Below are 20,177 nucleotides of genomic sequence, written 5' to 3'. Positions count from 1 at the left end.
CTAGTAACAGCAATGTACACATCCAAAGCGTTGCATTCTGCTTACTGACGTTTTCTGCCGAGTACTTAAAGACACTGTGCTGCTTCACCGACGTTATCGCTCGAGATGCAGTGAGAGGTCCTGCACCCGTGCAGCCCAGGAGGCTCAGCCCTCCCAAGCCTCACAGAGGAACCACAGACTGTGACACACGGGACTTTCTGGAAGAGGAAGGGGAAGAAAAAGTGATAAAAGCCTTGACTCGGTTTAGATAAAGTGCACAAGGCAACAATGACCCTGGCACAGAGTTGAGGCAGTGATTCTGTGTTCAGTGGGGGACCTAACTTTGCAGTGGCAGAAGATGGATGGATGGATCGATGAAGCAGCACAGACACCGCTCCACACCCCATCCCTGCAGCTGCCTTCAGGCTTCAACAAATATATAATCATATAGTTGCTAAGCCACTATCAATCCTATTTGAGAAGTCGTGGCAGTCCGGTGAAGTTCCCACTGACTGGAAAAGGAGAAACATAACCCCCATTTTTAAAAAGGGAAACAAGGAAGACCCGGGGAACTACAGGCCAGTCAGCCTCACCTCTGTGCCTGGGAAGATCATGGAACAGATCCTCCTGGAAGCTCTGCTAAGACACACGGAGGACAGGGAGGTGATTCGAGACAGCCAGCATGGCTTCACCAAGGGCAAGTCCTGCCTGACCAACCTAGTGGCCTTCTAGGATGGAGTGACTACATCAGGGGACACGGGAAGGGCTACAGATGTCGTCTGTCTGGACCTCTGTAAGGCCTTTGACATGGTCCCCCACAACACCCTTCTCTCTAAACTGGAGAGGTACGGATTTGATGGGTGGACTGTCCGGTGGGTGAGGAATTGGTTAGATGGTCGCATCCAGAGGGTAGTGGTCAAGGGCTCAATGTCCAGATGGAGATTGGTGACAAGTGGCATCCCGCAGGGGTCCATATTGGGACCGGTATTGTTTAATATCTTCATCAATGACATAGACAGTGGGATTGAGTGCACCCTCAGCAAGTTTGCAGATGACACCAAGCTGAGCGGTGCGGTCGACACGCCAGAGGGACGGGATGCCATCCAGAGGGACCTGGACAAGCTGGAGAAGTGGGCCCGTGTGAACCTCATGAGGTTTAACAAGGCCAAGTGCAAGGCCCTGCCCCTGGGTCGGGGCAACCCCCGGTATCAATCCAGGCTGGGGGATGAAGGGATGGAGAGCAGCCCTGCCGAGAAGGACTTGGGGGGACTGGTGGGTGAAAAGCTGGACATGAGCCGGCAATGTGCGCTCGCAGCCCAGAAGGCCGATCATCTCCTGGGCTGCATCCAAAGCAGCGTGGCCAGCAGGTCGAGGGAGGGGATTCTGCCCCTCTGCTCTGCTCTGGTGAGACCCCACCTGCAGCACTGCGTCCAGCTCTGGATCCCTCAGCACAAGAAAGACACAGAGCTGTTGGAGCGGGTCCAGAGGAGGGCCACGAAAATGATCAGGGGGCTGGAACACCTCTGCTATGAAGAAAGGCTGAGAGAGTTGGGGTTGTTCAGCCTGGAGAAGAGAAGGCTTCAGGGAGACCTTCTTGCAGCCTATCAGTACTTAAAGGGGGCTTATAAAAAAGGTGGCGGCAGGCTTTTTAGCAGGGCCTGTTGCGACAGGACAAGGGGGAATGGCTTTAAACTAAAGGGGGGTAGATTTAGACTAGATCTAAGAAGAAATTTTTGACACTGAGGGTGGTGAAACACTGGCCCAGGTTGCCCAGAGAGGTGGTGGATGCCCCATCCCTGGAAACATTCCAGGTCAGGTTGGACGGGGCTCTGAGCAACCTGATCTAGTGGAAGATGTCCCTGCCCACAGCAGGGGGGTTGGACTAGAAGACCTTGAGAGGTCCCTTCCAACCCAAACTATTCTCTGATTCTATGGTTCTATATGTTAATCTTTTCTATCCACTCAGGTGGTAGTTTTGATATACCAGTAAGCACAGAATGGGCCATTTTCCCATAATTTGAAGTAAACTGCATTTTAAATAATTTAGATTCGCAACTACAAACTCTGACAGACTTTTGATTCCAGCAAAATACAAAATAAATAAAATATAGCCAACATACAGTGTATGCAAAAACCTAACTTCAAACTCCCATTTGCGTTTTGATAACTTAATCATTGCAGAAGAATAAGGGCAACCTGGAAAGAATAATGTTGTTACTCAGCTATTGTCAGCACAGCTATTTAGATCAGGTAACGTGCATGAAAAACGTGCATGTGTTTGCAATTAGATGCAAAACAGTGACTGACAAGACATCCTGGCTCTTTAAAAAACACAGCTCATTTTTTAGCGCATGAGAAAGAAGAAATCCTGAAAGCCTCCTGTGCCAGTAAGGTACATGAAATCTTTGCATCCATATTAAAAGAGCTGTCTTACAGACATAAAACATAAAAATATAAAATCCGTGACGAGCTCTGCAAGAGAATGATCTTCAGAGTCCATGCCGTGCTCCTTTCAGAAGGAGCCCTCTTTTACCATTATCTCTCCGAGAGCATCTTGTCCTCAGGTCCTTCATTTGTTGGTATCTCCATCACAGGTACCAATAACCTTCAGACTCTTTATATTTAATTCCCTACATAATGGAAGCTATAATTCCATTATATGGAATTATATGAGCTGATTCCCTCAGCTCCTGTAAATTAGGAACCATGCTTGCACACGTACTGCTGCCTACCATCTCTTGCTTAGACAAGAATCCAGCGAAACACAGAGTACTTGAAATTAAGGTAAATTTTGGAGACTGTCATATTAAGACAACGTTGCTTAGAGCTCATGACATCCAGCTATTGTATTTGTAGCCCATTGCAATAATCACCATTTATCATGATCCAGGTTTGGAATTACTGGGAGAGGACCACCACGACTTGGCAGCAAGGCGAGCAGAGCGGCAGAAGCGGTGAATAGCACCGGGGTGGGATAGGGGGCTCAGTGGTACAGGATGATGAAATGGCTGATACGAACTCTGAGGACAATTGCCCCTGACTGAGATTCGCAAAAAAATGACTGATGAAGAAGAGATGATGTGGCAACTGCCGATTCAAAACCCCATCGATCCCAGCCTAACCTTTCCTCTTTGTAGATTAAATATCGTATGGCTTTGTCTAATTTTGAAGCCAGATTCTTAACTGGTACACGGACTGCAGTACAGCCACAGGTAACTGCAAATGAAAGACCAGAAATCCTAAATTCTCAATACCGCAAGCCTTCTTTCCATTGATAATATCCCCCAATTTTGTGTCATCAGAAAATTTCATCACAGCGTGACTATTCTTTCTGCCCAGGTACAGAATAAAAAATACAAAAGAAGATAAATTCATAACAAATTCCACTGGTCTCTTTCTCCAGCCTGATGTTTGCCCTTTCAACACAGCCCAATAGTGTTGTCATCTGCTCTCACTGAACAATTTCTCCACCTTATTCTGCTTCACTAATAGTTTCCCAAGGCAGTAGCTTTGCAGGGAATTGTTGGCTTAAAGATTAAGAGTTATTCTTGGGAAAGAAAATGAGCCAGATCTCAGCTTTCTTCTAAGGGAGAGCTGTTTAGCTAGCCAAGCCTGATCTGCCTTTCACAGATTCTCATATTTTCCTCTAACCACCCGGTCTTACAATTGTTCGTACTTTCCAAATACCTTCTAAATCATGATATGTAACGGATATCAGAGAAATTACTAATCAAATTTACTAATATTTACTATCGTCCAGCCATTTCTCCGCCCTGAGAAGTAAGCCCTCTGGGTTTTCTTTCCATATCAGCTGTGATAATTCCATATCCGTAACCTCTTCAGCCCTATTGCCTTTACCCTCGCAGCCAGCACCATAATATACTTTTAAATCCAGGTAAAATTATCACCAACTTTGAGCCAGACACAGATTAGCCTGTAAAATAATACAGCATAAGGATGCTCAAACAGCATCTGACTGGAGACCCTCCTGGCCCAGCACCCTCCACTGGTCCTGCGTGCCTGGGGGAGAGGGGGAGCACAGAGGGCACCGGAGAACTTTGGGACAGGAACTTTCTGAAAGCTGTGTGTGTGATGTGTTAAATAGCCTTCAACGGATGACTTTGCTATCATCTTCTCCCATCACTTATAACCACATTTAATGTTTGAACATCAAAACTTGTCTATAATTTGTAATAATGTCCTCTTCTTTTGTTTGTTTTGCTGTTTCCATTTGATGCACCATATTCAGTGAACAATAATTTTCCGTTCACCTCCCCGTGGCAGCTCTGCTTTAATGACTTTTAGCACATAACGGTATTCAGTCCCCTCTTTCTTCTTCCCCTGGTTTATTTACTTATAAGATACTTTAGCCTTATAAATAGCTTTTAAATGAAAGTTTCCTCTGCCTTTAAGGTCAAAATAGTCTTTAAAATACAGAATTTCCATCTATTCATGAACAGATGATGCACAGTGACAGAAAAAGACAATTGACTTTGGTTGCTCATTTCAGAGTTACACTTTTGCAGGTAATAACTTTAATGGAAAAGGAAAGGGATGATAAAAACTACAATATATGACAGTAGCCAGAGCTAACAGTTTATTTTTCTGTTTTTTGTTTTTACAAGATAGTGACTTCACAGCTAGCGAAGGTGCTAGTGTCTCAGGCATCTTCTGAGAGTAACGATGCTCAGAAGGAAACTTACTCTGTAGCTGTTTGGAACTTATATGTGTTTAATTCATTTGCATTAGCTCTTCCCCAAGGCTTTAGAAATTTGATTTAATTTACTTTGCTGTACTTATTCCTATCTTTCATAATTCTAGTATTAGTTTTTGAAAAATATATGGAAAAGCCGCAAAGGGAGTACAGTTCATTCTCTTAAACAATTATCTTTGGGAAGCAAACAGTCTGAAGTTAAAACAGGCTTTATATTAATGTTTAATGAATTTTTTAGCCTAAGTACATTCACGTCTTAAGGATTATAAAATGGAAAATGAAGGCTCCCTAGCTATAAAGAGAAATGACAGCAAGGATGCTTGTTTGTTTTAAACCAGACAGCTGCTCTTCATGGTGCAGATCATATCATGGTCTTTATTGTAAGATCTGTTACGGAGAAAACATACCGTTCACTGAATTTATTTTGAATGTGTGGCCTTCAGCAGAGACTTTACCTGCTGATTTGGTTTCTCCAATTTGCATTCTAGCCTAAGCAAAATAATTAGTTTCTCTCTCCCAGCTCTAGCAACAGGAATGAATATGAAAAGCTGATGCCTCTGCTTCAGTTTCTGTTGTATTTGTGGTCACTTTTTATTTGATTGACCCAATAGGAATGTTATTCTAACAACAACCTGTGTCAGCTACAGAGAAGGAGTAACCTTTAAATAGTCTTGGAGTAGGATTTGCACCACAGAAAACAAGACCAGTAAATGATAAATCAGGTCAGGTGACACCATCTTATCGGGGGCTGAGGGTCTAGGTGGGCAGGGGACCACACCGCTGCCTTGCAGACCAGCCCGTGATGGACCGGGCGATGCGGGAGGTGGGACTCACACCCTCCCAGTCGGGGAACGGTGCTAAACCACTGCGTATTTAAAATGCCAGCGAAGCCAAGATGATTTAAGCAAGCGCTGATTCCAATATCTGATTGAAACATACTGCAAATTATTTTATTGCCTGAGGGATGTGCAGTGGAAAGTCAGAGTCATTCTAGCTTAAAAAGGCAGCCTTTCTCCTTTCCTTTTCTTTTTTTTTTTAAGTTATTGAGGGCACGTTTGCCTGTGAGGGAAAGTTACTTGCTAGGATTTGTATCCTGCCTGGTAATGAAGGCTTGGGCTAGGCAGTCAATTTTATTGTTTTTGTGTCTACGCCTGTGCCTCTGATATATCATGTCCAGGCTCTGAAGACTGCTCTCAGGAAAATTGTGTGGCATTTCTTCAACTTCCAGCAGAGGCAGCACTTCATCTCCCGGGCCACATCAGCCAGTATTTTAGAGGTTACAAAGTAGATAATACATATTATGTTGTTGTCAATGGGGTCTGTGTGCTTTTATAACAAAAAAATTATTCATTAATATAGATGTGTAAATACACCAGAATTAGATGCATGGAAGTCTGCTGTCTGATATGTGCTTGTTATAGATCAACAGAGTCAATATAACATATATAACACCATTCAAATATTTTAATAGGTTTTACCCTCCTCCAATACCATTTGTTCTCAACCTAAAAATAAAGGAAGTCTGTGCACTTTCATTTGATATACAGCTCTGCAGACTTCCTCGGCAAAGCTGCTCAGAGAAGCCGCACTCCTGGAGCCCCCGTAGCAGACAGCAGACTTGGCAGTAAAGCTCTATTTTGCCTTCCCCCCCTGCTTCTAATTGTAACAAGGTACCTCAGCAAAAACTCTTAACCCCCCCCCCAAAAGCTCCCACGGATTAGGGTGCACAGGTGCGGGTGGGGGGGGTCTTCTTGTGTATAAGTAAAAGACTTGAAGACAGGAGATACAGGGAAAGAAGAGCTGCTGAGTTCACAGTACCTGGGATGTCATCAGATGTTGGTGTGGGCTCCCAAAGACACCCGAAGACACATGGTGCTCCCCTTCACGGGCAGTACGGCAGACTGCAACGCTGGGGGCATCGCTGGGGATTTAAATCTGAATCTGGCTAAGAGCAACTGCAGAAGAATACTGCGATATTGAGTAAACTGGTAATAAAAACCACGCACGTAATTAATTCATCAGTTGCAAAGGAAAACCCAGTTCCTAATGAAGTCCAATCTAATGGAGCCTAATCAAGTGGAGCCTTTCAGGAAGGAGATCTTGGAGCTGCTGTGGATATTTCTCTGAAAACAGCTCAGTGTTCATTAACGGTGCAAACAGCCGGCGACATCTGGAGCTAACTGAAAGAGACCCAGTGAAGCTATCGTGCAGCAGGTTTAAAGCCAATGTCAGGAACTATTCCTTTAGACAAAGTACTGCAGCCATTTGGACAACTCATTGCCATTTTTTGTTCTGGAGGTTTAAGTCAGAACAGAGTCAGACCCGGCCGGGCACGATACGCCTACGAGTGGCTGTTAAAACCGGTGGTGGGAATACAGCCTCCAGCAGATCATTGGATGCTGAAACATGCTGGGGAAAGATCGCTCTATTCATCTGCACTGCAGGACTCATTATGATGCTGGCAAAGCCTTACACAATTTCCACCCCTCCGCAGTCGTTATTTCCACATCTCTCCATCCTCCAGCTGTTCTTTCCGGGCACCTCCAGCTATTCTGAGGATTATTTTCATATGCAATTGAAAACTAAAATAAAATGGCACTTTAAGCTCTCCAGGTCCTGACTTGGTTTTATTTAATGCAGTAGAAAACAAAACAAGACCGAAAAACAAATTCAAATCGGCTTCCTGGCTGCCGTGGAGAAGCAGCCAGACCGACGGCAAGGGCTGGAGAGCATACCCGCTCCAGCAGTGCTCCCTTCCAAGGGATTTGTATAAATACTCAACTGGGACCATTAAACTGCTCTCGACCCGGCTCTGCTAAAATGAACTGCCCACTAAAAACCCTCTGATGGCAAAGGATGCGCCAAGCAGCGTGGCTGGGAGCAGACGGCAGCTCTGCCTGCAGCATCCACCCTGCCAGCCCTCCTCCGCCATGCTTCTCCGATGATGAACCCCCCAAACCCCCCCAAACCCCAAGACCCTTTCCCCAGCAGGCAGGGGAAGGAGAAGCACCCTCGCCTGCCCGTCTGCTCTGTTAGGGGCTGCTGGAGAGCTGCCTTTGCTTCGGGCACCGCAAAGACTATATGATCCAGACCTCTCTCGGTGCCATATAAAAATGCTCTCAGATATGAGAATGGTGGAAGCACGACACAAGTCTAGACAGGTAAATTATTTAGTCTTTACAACTCTTAAGTGCTTTACAGCTGCTGTTATCCCTTTATATAGGCAGGGCACGATCTCCATGAAAACGCCTCCAACAACTTCCAGAAGTAGGTGGATAATGGACCACCTCAACCCCAGTCTGCCTGTATCTTTTTAAAGCTAAACAAACACTGTATCTTTCTAGATAAATAAAAATCAAATATGCACACATTTGAAAAAATAATAATAAGCCCCATAAACTATAAAAAGCATTACGGTTTAAAGCTAACTAGTGTGGGGTTTGGTGGCAGAATTGAGATTATGGGACATAATATTTTCTTGGTTCCCACACAGTCCTGCGGAAAACAAGTGCATATATACTTAAATAAATGAAAAAAATAAAGCATAGGCTCTATTTCGTGAAGAAGTTGGGGGATCCTGATAATGCTGAAGAGTTAGGCAAAAAATGAATCATGAAAATACTCTTTTGAGGCAATGGGAAACTTCTTACAGTGCTGGCCTTACAGATCTTGCTCTGTCTTTTAATGAGGCAGAAAATTCAAAGGAATTCGACCAGATTGTAAAAGTATGCTTCAGAATTCATATATTTCTGGAATCTATACTGTAGTCAAATTTGCAGTTTTACTTAGCTACTGAGTTGGATGCTGAGGTGACTTAGTGAAACCTGATGGCCAGGACACAGAGAAGACCAGACTGGATGGCCAGAGAGTTTTAGGAAACTCGAGTACATAATGATTGCGATCCCCGTGACAATGACAACAGTAATTTTCCAGGCAAAGCTCAGATACAGATATTACAACCTTGGGTAACGGATTTATTTAAGTGAAATTAAAACGTTAGGTCTGGAAATAGAAAAAATCATTTGCACATCTACCTGTAAATTAAAATAGAATTGGAAAACCAACCTGGAACCGTGCATTCACAAACCAGCCCTGTGCAGAGAAAACGACCCGCGGCATGCCAAGGGGAATCCCTATTTGCACGGAAATTCGCTTTCCAGATGCGACTCCACCGAAGTTTTCTGAACTTTTTGGACCAAGGGACAACCACTGAGCCTCGGCGTTTCTCCTCGGCGTGGTCAGGCAGGAGCAGTGCTAGGGAAGGGAGGGGACGTGCTGCTGGGGACCTCCGGTGCTCCTCACTACCTATGGGACTAATACCGTCGTGCAGAATAGTGGTAAATGAGCTGTCTTTCTGAAGCACACCTTTGATAATTAGAGTTAATTAGGATAGGCAGCACCTAGACCAGCAAATGGAGAAGGGAACATCCACCATATTTACAGTGCTTTTACAATATTCCACTGGCACTTGAAAAATACCTAACAGGCAATTTTTTTAAAATCCATACCTACCACAAATTCCTGTATTCCCATCAGTCCTTGGAAAACAATTTTTACATAGGAAACATCTCAGTACTCAGAGCGAGTGCCTGGTTGGCAGGAATAGCCAGGGCGCTGTGGGTTTCATCAGAGATACAGCTACAGATGCCAGCTGAGCATCTGCCCCAAGCTCTTGTTCAATTTCTGTTTTCTTTCCCAGAAATCCTCGTGAAGTAGTTTTCAGAGATCCTTTTCTTGTTGTGAGACTATTGAAAAATATTTTTAAAATCTTTATTTGGAAACAAAAAGGAAAAGGGAAGATTGTTGCCTGTGGTAGAACTATTCCAGGTATATTTTCACTACAATATGATCTGGTTAATATAAAAAAATAGGTATATCTTTAAATAAATTAATAAATCACCAACATTTAAACTTGAAAGAACCCAAACAAACCTAGAAAACTAAATAGATAACTTAGAAAACTAAGTAGATAACTAAAATCCTGCAAACTTGGCAGTGAGTATGCAGAGCCCTGCATCGGCTGTGCCAGCACTTCTGGTTCGCCGTCAGGTCCGTCTCTCCGGGCACCCACGTCCATCTGCATTCCTCTCCCTTGGTTGCATTCCCATTGCAAACTCTTCGGGGCAGGACCCGTTTCACAGAGCAAGACGGCTGCCATCCACACAGCATGACACCGCCACGACAGTGATTACAACTATCTGATAACATGCTAATAAATGAAATATGACAGCACTAACAAGTACAAAAACATTTTCCTCCGAGCCTAGCAATGCTCCGTGTTGCCAAATTCAGTTTATAAGCAGTAATTACTCTGGAAAAAGGAGAACAAGAGGTGTGCATTGCCTTAGCACGCACGGATCTCTGCAAGCCGGGAGGAGGAAGCGGAGGATTATATTGCAGTCACTCGGGTAATTGGATCTATTTATTTTAGGTTATAGCAGTAAATTTATCAGCCCTACCCGTGTACAAAGGGTCAGACAAATAAAAATCTACTTTTATTCTCTAGCTTTTTTTTTTTTTTTAAAGAAAAAAGTAGCTTTTTCTCCTAATGAAGCTGAACTGCAGAGGATACTTACTGTCGCTCGCAGAGGATGCTTTAATTGACGAATAAGTTAAGCCTTTGAACAAATGCCCTTCCAGCAATTCTGGAGGCAGAGAGAACTGCTTAGCTCTCACCCCAAAAGGGTAGGGAGCACATTCACATGCTTCCTCGCTGCGAAGAAGGTCAGGGACGGGAAACGCTCTGCCCAAGATGCAATTTAAGGGCGATGCAGTATCTCCTAGGCTCCTTCAGGGTGCCTTGTACGGGGGGAAATAATATATGAAAATGGGGAACCTCCTGAATCTAACTCCTTCCAGAGAAACACGATGGTGCACGTATCAACTACCTTTCCCCTCCCCCCCCCATTGTAAAATTAATGTTAAATAGCAGTTTTCATCGGTAGTGGTCAACAAGAACTGTCTTTAAAAGATCTGAATGGAAAATTGACTTTCCCTAAATAATTTTCTTTTTCATCAAACTGCTATTTTCTTCTTAGAAAGCCAGAATCCGCTGAAGCTCATCAGTTTCTAATTAGTTTTCAGAAGATTTTGGTTAAAACCAATAGTGGCTTTCTTTGTTACTGAATGCTTGAACACTTCTGTGGAGCGGGTCTAACAACAGATTCTCACAGCACAAAACTCGCCGTTTTCTGCTCCAGGACTCTTAACGGTGTAAATTAGACAAGGCACGTGGGGATGGCATCCAGCGAGAGCTGGAAAGGTGAAAGAGGAGGCCTGAGCTCACAGCAGCGAAAGGTCACACGAGGCACAAATCACCGGCAGGTGCCTTTTTAGGTGCCTTTCAGACTCCGTTTAATATACTAAAACTGAAATAACAGCAGCCTGGGTGGGGAAGCTGCACTGACACCACGATGTCACACGAAACCTGTCTGACATCCTAGAGGATGTAACAGGGCAAAATCAGCAAGAAAAAGGACATCTCTTAAATTTATCACTCTTGTCCCAACTTCCAGCCAGCGTCCAGGAGGAGGTACCTCACGGGGGACGTCTGGCAGAGCTGAATTCCAGATAAGAGTGAGCCGCGAGCCCCCCAAAGCACCAGGGAGTGCTCCCAATAGAGCTGCAAGCCAAAAACACGTATTACCATTCAGGGCCATTTTTACAGAGACATGCAGTGGATAATTTTGGTTAGCTCCATTTAGCGCAGGGAGAAGGCGATCTCTCCTCCTGGACGCAGTCAACACCTGCACAAAGAAGTCAGAAGACTTGACACAACTTGTTTTTTATTCCTGACACACAAAGCATTGCACGTCGCCTTATCCATAGGACTGAGATCGACTCTCACACTTCATCCAGACAGGGGACAGCAGGCACCAGACTTAGATTTCGATGGAATCTAAATTTTTCCAGCTAATCTAAATTTCAGATCTAACAAGGTCTAAATTTTAAGTTAGATGGATTTTGAGTTAGGTAGATTTCCATATATGTATACATTTTTTTTCCATTGCCTGCAACAGCACATGTTAGTGCGTGGTTTGCAGACGCCTAGTCACCACTTTCAAGAATTTGATAACTTTGATTTTGCTGTTCAAATCGCATCCGCTGGCTGTAGACATTTGCTGGGATTTTCCTGGCTGATGCCTCTGTCCTGGTTTGGCTTCTTGACAGGACAGTACATTTTCTGAAAATACTGAACAAGCCACAAGCATCACACAGCAGCTCTGAGTTTTATAAGATTAAATATTTGTGCTAAAACACGTGAAACTTTTGCAAGTGAAAAATATTCAAATGAGTAAACAAAGAAGAAATAACTTAGGAGTAAAGCTGCAACATTAATTTTCCCACATATCTGCAAATGATTATTTGCTTTATTTGACTAGCTCTAGCGAGAATGTGATTGTTAAATAATGATGAGCTGCTTTGAAAAGCCATGAAACGGGCATAATCCGCAACCTTTCAATAGAGTCTACTCTGCTGATGATTTTTTATGGGTTGTGCTGCTATTCCTTGTATTTTGGGAAATGAAAATTGTAATGTCTGAAAATATAAATCTTGAACAAGACCACGGCAACACTTTTTAACTTACAAGACACCATGAAGGAAGCAGTGCCTTAACCCTTAACAGCTGTCCCTCCCTCTGCACAGGCAAGTCGTGGCACCCAAATTTGTCTCTCCCCTCCTCAGGACCGAGGACCGTCTCTGGAGCAGCAGGGACCCACTGGTGACACCCTTGCAGCCTGCACGCTTTGCAGAGAGCTAGCTGGGAAAAACTCTGCACTTATTTTAAAGCGTTTTTCAGCTGAAGAGATATTGCACACAAACATCATCTGCCAACTTTGCAGGTCGGTCTGAGTTGTATTTAGTTTTGCTAGCCATGCACTTGGTCTCAAAGTGTTTTATGGACCCATAAAAGAGACTGCAATCCCACAACAACGCTGCGATGCCAAACAAAAGCTGTTATGTCCCCGTTCCGAGTAGCCATCGCGCTGTGCGTGGCTGCAAGCCATGGGAGTTGCCTCTGCTCGGAGCTGCTCCCCACAAGCAGCTGACGGTCATAAATCAGGACATTTGTTTTAGAAGCGGATGAACAAGTTGTGAAAAAAAAATTGCACTGAAGATCTGTCAAACCCCAGGAAGCTTGTTTTAAATTCAGATACAGGGGTAAGATTTCCATATCTGTCTCTCCTTCTCCCTGGAGCAGACTTCCCGCAGTTACCAAAGGGCTGACCTACGCGGAGATCAACTCAAAGCAACATCTACAAGGAGTCCTACCAGAACCAGTCTTCTATTGCATCTCGGTGGGGTCTCGTCACATCTCATTCCTCCAGACCACCCCTACCCAAACCACTGTTGATCAAATCATCCCCTTCCCTGCTGATAAAACTATATTGTTTCCCCTATTCAAATCCCTTCACAGGCCTCCTGGATATTTAATCAGTGAATACAAGCTCCTCGGTTGGGGAGAAACTCAAGATTCAATGTGACTTTAAAGAAACTGGCAACATAACTACCTGATTAGACATGGGAACTGTTATTATTTTAGTACCAGACTTGCTGTCTCTCTCCATTTCCTGCGCTCTATTTACTTATTTTCCCTGCTCTATGGGATGTGCCCTTCAGACCCCAGAACCCCCCCCCAAACCCTGCTGCCTTGCAAAGACCAGAAAGGTCTCTGCTTCTCCTTCTGGGGCCAATTCATCATAATATTTCAGAGCTATATTCTCAGAAAACCTTGCGAGAAAAGGCCTATCAAGTCTTGCAAAAGTGTGACTTTTTAAAAATGTTTTTTTGACTTTTGAAGTTAAGTTAATATTTCTCTTCCAGAATTTTTTTTAGGTAGGTTAAGATAAAAGCTGAAAAACAAACAAACAAACCAACCAAACTCACATAAAGGAACTAATGGAAATAGCAGGTAATGTTTATCAAAACATATTGGTTTAACTCCTATTAATTCCTATATGCTTTTCTAAGAGATAATTATATAAACATTCAGGTAGTCTATGTAAAAGTGTTAATTTTAGAATGAAGAGACCCCAAATACACACATATTATTTGTCTCCATAAAAGTAATCTGGAAAATAACTACAAGATTTAAATATTTCACTGTTAGATATTATACTGCTTCAATCAAAAACCTCCTAGTATTTAATTGCAAGGAAGAATTTTCACGGTGGTTAAAGAAAACCACCACATGAAAGGTTAAAGAAAACTTTAACACACTTTAGCACTTACATACCCAAATAACATCTAATATTCACTTAGTATTTGCTATCTGCCGTATCAAGCAACCTTCTTAAAAGCCTAATTTTAAATATTGAAAAAGGCCTTCCTCTGCCTGGTGCCTTTGAACTGGGGTGCTCAGCTCTCGTCCCTTAGCGATCCAGACAGGTACGCTACACCCTCGCTCCTTCCTGAAGTGACTCATACCAGTTCCCTTGAAATATTTAGCAGCAAAATCAATTTTTTAGGCCACCCAGTCCCACAAGAAGCACCTCACCATTTGCAGGATCGGGCCCTATGATATCGAACAACACGTACAGAGCAGAGAGGAGGACGCCCTGCCCAACAGCCCTCCCCAGAAACCACCCCTCTGAAAAGCAAGCGCTAAGAAACGGCACAAATGGGGGAAGTTACGGCATACATCACAAATATGCACGGTGCAAAGAAGCAACGTGCCAACGGGGAGCCGTTTTGCTATGCGCAGTGCTGTACAGCCAATAAATCTTTGGCTGTGCCCCATGCCTGCATCCCGAATTCAGCACAGACGCAAATCCATTTAGGACAAAGGCAGGCTTTGGAACCACCATCACCAATACTCACACTGAATCATTTTTTTTTTTTTTTACTAAATTATTTTTCTGGTCACCATCTGGTCCTTCAGTAAAAGGAAGCTCTGTCAATATATATGATTTCCTTTATTTCAGTCAGAGAAGCCCAAGCATATTTCGGTTAATTAAAGGTCTTCCTGCTCTATGCTCTTGTATTTTTGATTGAAGTTCTTCAGAAATATTAGATGCTTCAGTAGAAATCTCAGGCTACAAAACAATAAGGAGGAAGTCACCCTCTTTTAAACAGAAATTTGCAGAAAGGCCATCTCCTGATGACTATGTCTTTCATGAAAGAATAAAGATCTTCTAGCTCTTGTAACAAAACCATCCTCTTCCATCAGATCCCACAAACTTTGGAAACACTTTTTTTTTCACAGCATTACCATGATACCATAGCATGATCGCTGGTCAGTGCGCAGAGCTCCCCGATGCTGCTGTAGCACAAATGACCGGTGGCGTGGGCTGCTCTGTCAGTGCTCCCACCATGGGCTCCCTTATTTCTTTTTCTCCCTTGCACGCGCCCCTGAACGGGTGCATTTTCTTTGCAGTCTTGCCAGCCTGCTGCTTGCTGAGTGAGTCCTTGACCTTGGTGACTGTATCCACTGAAGGCTTGAAATCAAGGGGGTCGCTCAGAGCAAGGAGCAGCACCCAACTCAAGCTCTTACCAACCACACAAGACCGTTCAGGATGCCTACAGCAGGGAGACAACTAGGGAAGCTGCTGTAACAGCAACAGGACTGGATTTGAGGCCAATACAGCACAAGTGTGCAATGCAAGGGCGTCATCCCAGGCAAGGGACAGTGCAGCACTGGGTTATTTCTACTTTGCCTCTGCGATTCAATACCTCCTACAGCTCAGAGCAGAGAGGCGATGCCAGATCTATTACATTTATATCTCTGGCCATCTGAGCAGACAGATGATTGAGGCTCTCTTTCTCCCTTGAGTTCCCCCTTACCATCCTGGGCCAAAAAAGAAACAGCAAAGGAACAGGCTATGGAGTAGGAAAAATGATTCCTGCATTTTGGATAAATCCCCAAAATATAAAGCTGCCTGTGAGAGGTACCTGAGTTATTCTGCACTCAGATACTGGGAGGATGGTTGCTGCTCACTGAAGTTAAGATGATGGCCAAAGCCTTCAAATTTCAGTGCAACTCACTAGCCACAGAATGATTTGATGGTGCGTAGTGGAATAGTGTTTAAAACCAGATTTGCCAAGAGAACTTTTACACAGATGGTGATGAAGATTTTTTCCGGCCTTAACAATCCATGAATATAAACTCTTCCTGTTGGAACTATCATCACATTTCAGAGCTATTATTCTCACAGGAGCTACATTCAAGCATTGTTATTGCTCAGCTAAAGCCAGTAACGCTACAGTGCTTTACACCAGCCCAGGAAAAGCTCCATGAAGCTAATGTTGCTTTGCATTTACTAAAAATACTCTGCAGCATTAATACAAGATCCTAACATATTTCAACAAGTGCCTTTTGAAAAGTGCCCTGTGCTTGCCTTTTGGATAAACGTAAATGAAAGACGACTTGAAAGGCCAATTAAGACAAGTAAATAGCATCAATTCTAGATTTGTATGACTTTAAACAAAAGTTAAGTTCTGCGATTGTCCTTCAAGCGCTGGCACACAAATAAAACTTCAGGACTAAAGCAGCAAATCATTCACAACAGCATGTACTTTATAATGAAACCTTACAGAGCAATTTGCTAGTAATTTATGTCATGTAGCAGCCAGAATCAACCACTTATCTTTAATTTCCAACAAATTAGAATTGTCCAGGGTAGTAATTCTACCTGTGAAGCGATTCCTTTTAATGTAGTACACGTATGTAGGCATAAATACACGGTCATTGGAATCCGATTCCTACAGAAACCCCTGTGGCAGCAATAGCATTTTATTTGTGCTCTGGCTAATAGATCCTCTTCAGTGAATGAAGATATGCAAATTTTTATCATTGTGAAGATACATTACAAGAATTAAAATGCAATGCCTGCATGAAAATTAAATGGGGTATAAAAATAGCTGCGACAGGTTCTTTCTAATGACTTCTATGACAGATGTAGGCATGATTAACGACGACGCAATAATGCCTTGGCTGAACTTAATCACTAACACATCAGTTTATATTGACAAAGAGGAAACGAATGATACAGAGGCATCTACACCCAGAATCACTAGAACAGAGTGCGTATTAACTACTTTGGGAGGCTTAACATAGGCAGAGGTCATTCATAGCGTTGGATCCATCTCGCCCGCATGACTGCTCAATGGGAGTTGAGGTTTTTTGTTTATGTGTAGCTGAAATATTTAGATGCATGAAATACTCTGGGACCCTTGAGTCTACAGACTATCTGGACGTGTTCTGAGATCCAAGGGATTCAACAACAGAAGGGACAATTGCAAGTAGCTGCTGTGGCCCCATGCCTCCAGAATTTAACTCCAGTATTTTCACAGGAGACCCGTAACTCGACTCTGGACTGGAAGATACAGACTTTTACAGAAGACATCCTAGCTCAATTTAAAGATTTCTGACAATGAACATGACTCCACAACCATATTTCAGATGTCCAAGTGATTAAAAAAATACATTTCATTTCTGGATCTTCCTCTACTTGCTTTCGGAAATTGTATACTCAAAAAGTTATATATAAAGTACAATCTATTCATGTATTTTATTTTCTTGACTAAATTAAATAGAATTAGCTTTTCAAGTCTCACATAGCAAGGCAGTTTTTCCAGCTCTTGAACAAAAATCCCAGATCCTTTCCCAGATGTATGCCCTAATGCTGCATCCCCTAATGCTGCATCCCCTAACACTGCACCACAGAGCTGATGGACACACATGGCTGGAGGAGGGATGTCACTGAGGAAGCAGTGCACAGGGTGATTTCAATTAACTTCCATGGGTATTAGTACTACAGCCTGAACGGTTTAATCAATGACCAGGAAGGATGCATGAACCTTGCAATGGTAAAGAGGACATACAACACAAGGATTAAATGAATATTAAATAAGAAAGTAGACGACGCACTCGTACCTAGAGCTAGGTTAACTGGCAAGCTGGGCTTGTTCAACCAAATTGCAAGCTTCTGTACAAAAGCAGAATTGCAAAGTTTGATGCCAGCATCTGCTGGAGAGCAACACGGTGTGGTGCAAGCAGCCCAGGCTTTGTACTGCTGCCAACCACAGGTCTGTCCTGGGCAGGGGGCACTTGGAAAGACCTTTTCATCAGGAGGGCAGTGCAGCACTGGGACAGGCACCCGTGGAGGTTGTGTACTCCCTATCCTTGGAGGTTTTGAAACTTGAATGGAAAAGTCATGGTTGATCTGGTCTAGCATTGGTGACAGAGCTGCTCCAGTGTCCCTGAAAAGTGCCGGCCATATCTACCGAATGGAGACTGCAAAAGCAATGGAGACATCGTCGTGCACAAGCAGTTCACCATGAGCTCCTGGCGCAGCAACGAGCAGCTGGGGAAGCAGAAAGGGGGAGAAAGGAAGGGGGCATACCTCTGTGAGCAATGCCAGCAACACCAGCTTGCAAACACTCCTACTGTCTATGTGTTTAAAAGGTTGTTAGGGGAGGCTAAGAAAGAGCCGGGAAACTGATCTGATGGAGAGACAAAATGGCTTACCAGAAGCAGAAAAACAAGGAGTTTGATCTGTTTAACTTCTCGAAGCAGGGATAAAGAAATGACTGGATGGCACACTACAAACACATCCACACTGTGGAAATGCTGCGTCCTACAAGGGCTCTCAAATACACGGGAAAGGAAGGAGAAACAGGGAAGAACAGGCGAGAGATGTGTACGGGCAAATTCAAGGTAGACATACGACACAGATTTTAACAGTAAGGCCATTAAAACCACAAAGGAAGCAATGGATTCAGTGTTTCTTGTTATCATCAGGCTGAGCTATTGACATAAGTCATTGACACAATCAATCAATGACATCTAGGTCAGCAGCATACCGGAACCCTGACTAAATGATTTAACTCTGCATTTTAAACACCGTGCCCCATTCCTGCAACCGCTCCAGGAGCTCTTTGCAGTTTTCCAGCTTGAGGCAGGGGAGCCGCAGCCCGGCAGAGCAGCCAGCAGCAGCCTCAGCCATCCCGTAACTCCAGACTTGCCACCAGCCACATCCAACGCTAGCGCAGCTCAGCCATCCCAGGGTGACCTTCATCCCCCAAAGGGTGCGGGAGCACAGGCTCCCAGCGATGCTGCCACTGCCTTCCCGGGCTCACCACATCGCAGCCGTGCCCACGCATCGCCCAGGCTGTGCGGGACTCCCCGGGAAGCGATGGAGAAGGATGCTACCGCCTCAGGTACAAAATGCAACAGGGATAAATCTGAAAAAGCAGGCAAGGCGAGGAGGCAGAGTAAAGACATGCTGAGCAAGGAGCAGAGTACATCTGGAAACACCTGAGGGAGATTTCTGCACAATGTTTTGCAATAAAAAGCATTTTTTACCTGGACAGGGGAGGCAAACAGATGTTCAAGGGAGAGCAGAAAATATAGAAATGTGAACATAAAACAAGTGTATGGACTTTAAACAACTCAGAAAATTTTTTTACTGCTGCTCTGGACAGTGTTTGCAGCAGCCTTTATTTGGCTTGAAACAGGTATCAGTTTCTTCACCTACGTACTTTATTCCTCTTGTGGACAAGGTCACTTTATAACCAAATGGGGTTTTCTTTTGTTGATCTGTAGCAAAGAATTACCAATAAGAAAGCAAATTTATTTATTTCTGTGCCAAGGCTGACTCTATCCTTGGGAGACTTTGGGCCACTTCATGTGCGAAAGTCACAGCATTAAGCTACATTATGCTTGTACCTTTGGGCCAGGTTAGGCTTTTATCTCCTTTAGAGGCTGGGACATGTAACAAGCATCAGAGACTACAGCTGCACTGAAGCCGACTGAACTGGCCCTATTTCTTAAGCACCCAAGGTCAATGCTTTTAGATTCAGAGGTCAGGGATTTAAACCCTGGAGATGGCTCAGCCTGAGACTCTGTTACAGCCATGGAAAATGAGAGGGAATAGGCTGCGCGCTGGAGGGCAAATTGTCTCGCAGGTTACAAAGACAACTTTTGGCAAGTTTGAAAGAAAATATAAGAAAATAAGTAGGTGAGAAATCAGTGCCAGAAGAGAACAGCTCAGAGACACACCGGCAGGAGAGAGGCAAAATGGGAATTTTTTAGAGCAAGCCTATTCTCAGACAGCCACTTCTCCCCTGGACCATTCCTCAGTGCCTCCTCAGCAGCAAGAACAGGGCAAGGTGTCCTCAGCCGAGGTAGAATGACCAGTTTTGGGTGTGTTTACCCTGTTTGAATTAGTTGCCCTATGTTTAGAAAATCTTAAATGGTGGCACGGAAACGGGAAGAGCTGGAGAGATAACGTGTTTGGTGCCTATAGCTCATGGGAGAGAAGCTTAAATCTGCCCTCTGCAATCCTGCTGCAGGAATTACACTGCTGAGCACTGAAAGTATTTAACTGCAGCAGCACATCTTAGGGACAAGGGGAATGAATCACTTTTCCACTCCAATTAACAAAATTCCTTAAGAACTGGCCATGGGACACCCTGGACACCCCCTGTTTCTCCCTTACAATAGCACAGTTCCCGTCCCTTCTTGCCACCTTTGTGTTTC

At 44.0% G+C, this 20,177-nt stretch overlaps 1 protein-coding gene across 1 annotated transcript in view; it reads right to left on the bottom strand.

Annotated features, from left to right (window-relative positions):
• The window catches only part of MDGA2 (MAM domain containing glycosylphosphatidylinositol anchor 2), a 397,387-nt gene that overhangs the window by 87,322 nt on the left and 289,888 nt on the right, over positions 1–20,177 (bottom strand). The window lies entirely within an intron of this gene.

The sequence above is a fragment of the Aptenodytes patagonicus genome, chromosome 7 (genome assembly GCF_965638725.1).
Source record: "Aptenodytes patagonicus chromosome 7, bAptPat1.pri.cur, whole genome shotgun sequence".
In the NCBI taxonomy this organism is placed as follows: domain Eukaryota; kingdom Metazoa; phylum Chordata; class Aves; order Sphenisciformes; family Spheniscidae; genus Aptenodytes; species Aptenodytes patagonicus.
The sequence above is the reverse complement of the archived record's forward strand: the minus strand, read 5'-3'. Positions and strand labels throughout refer to the sequence as shown.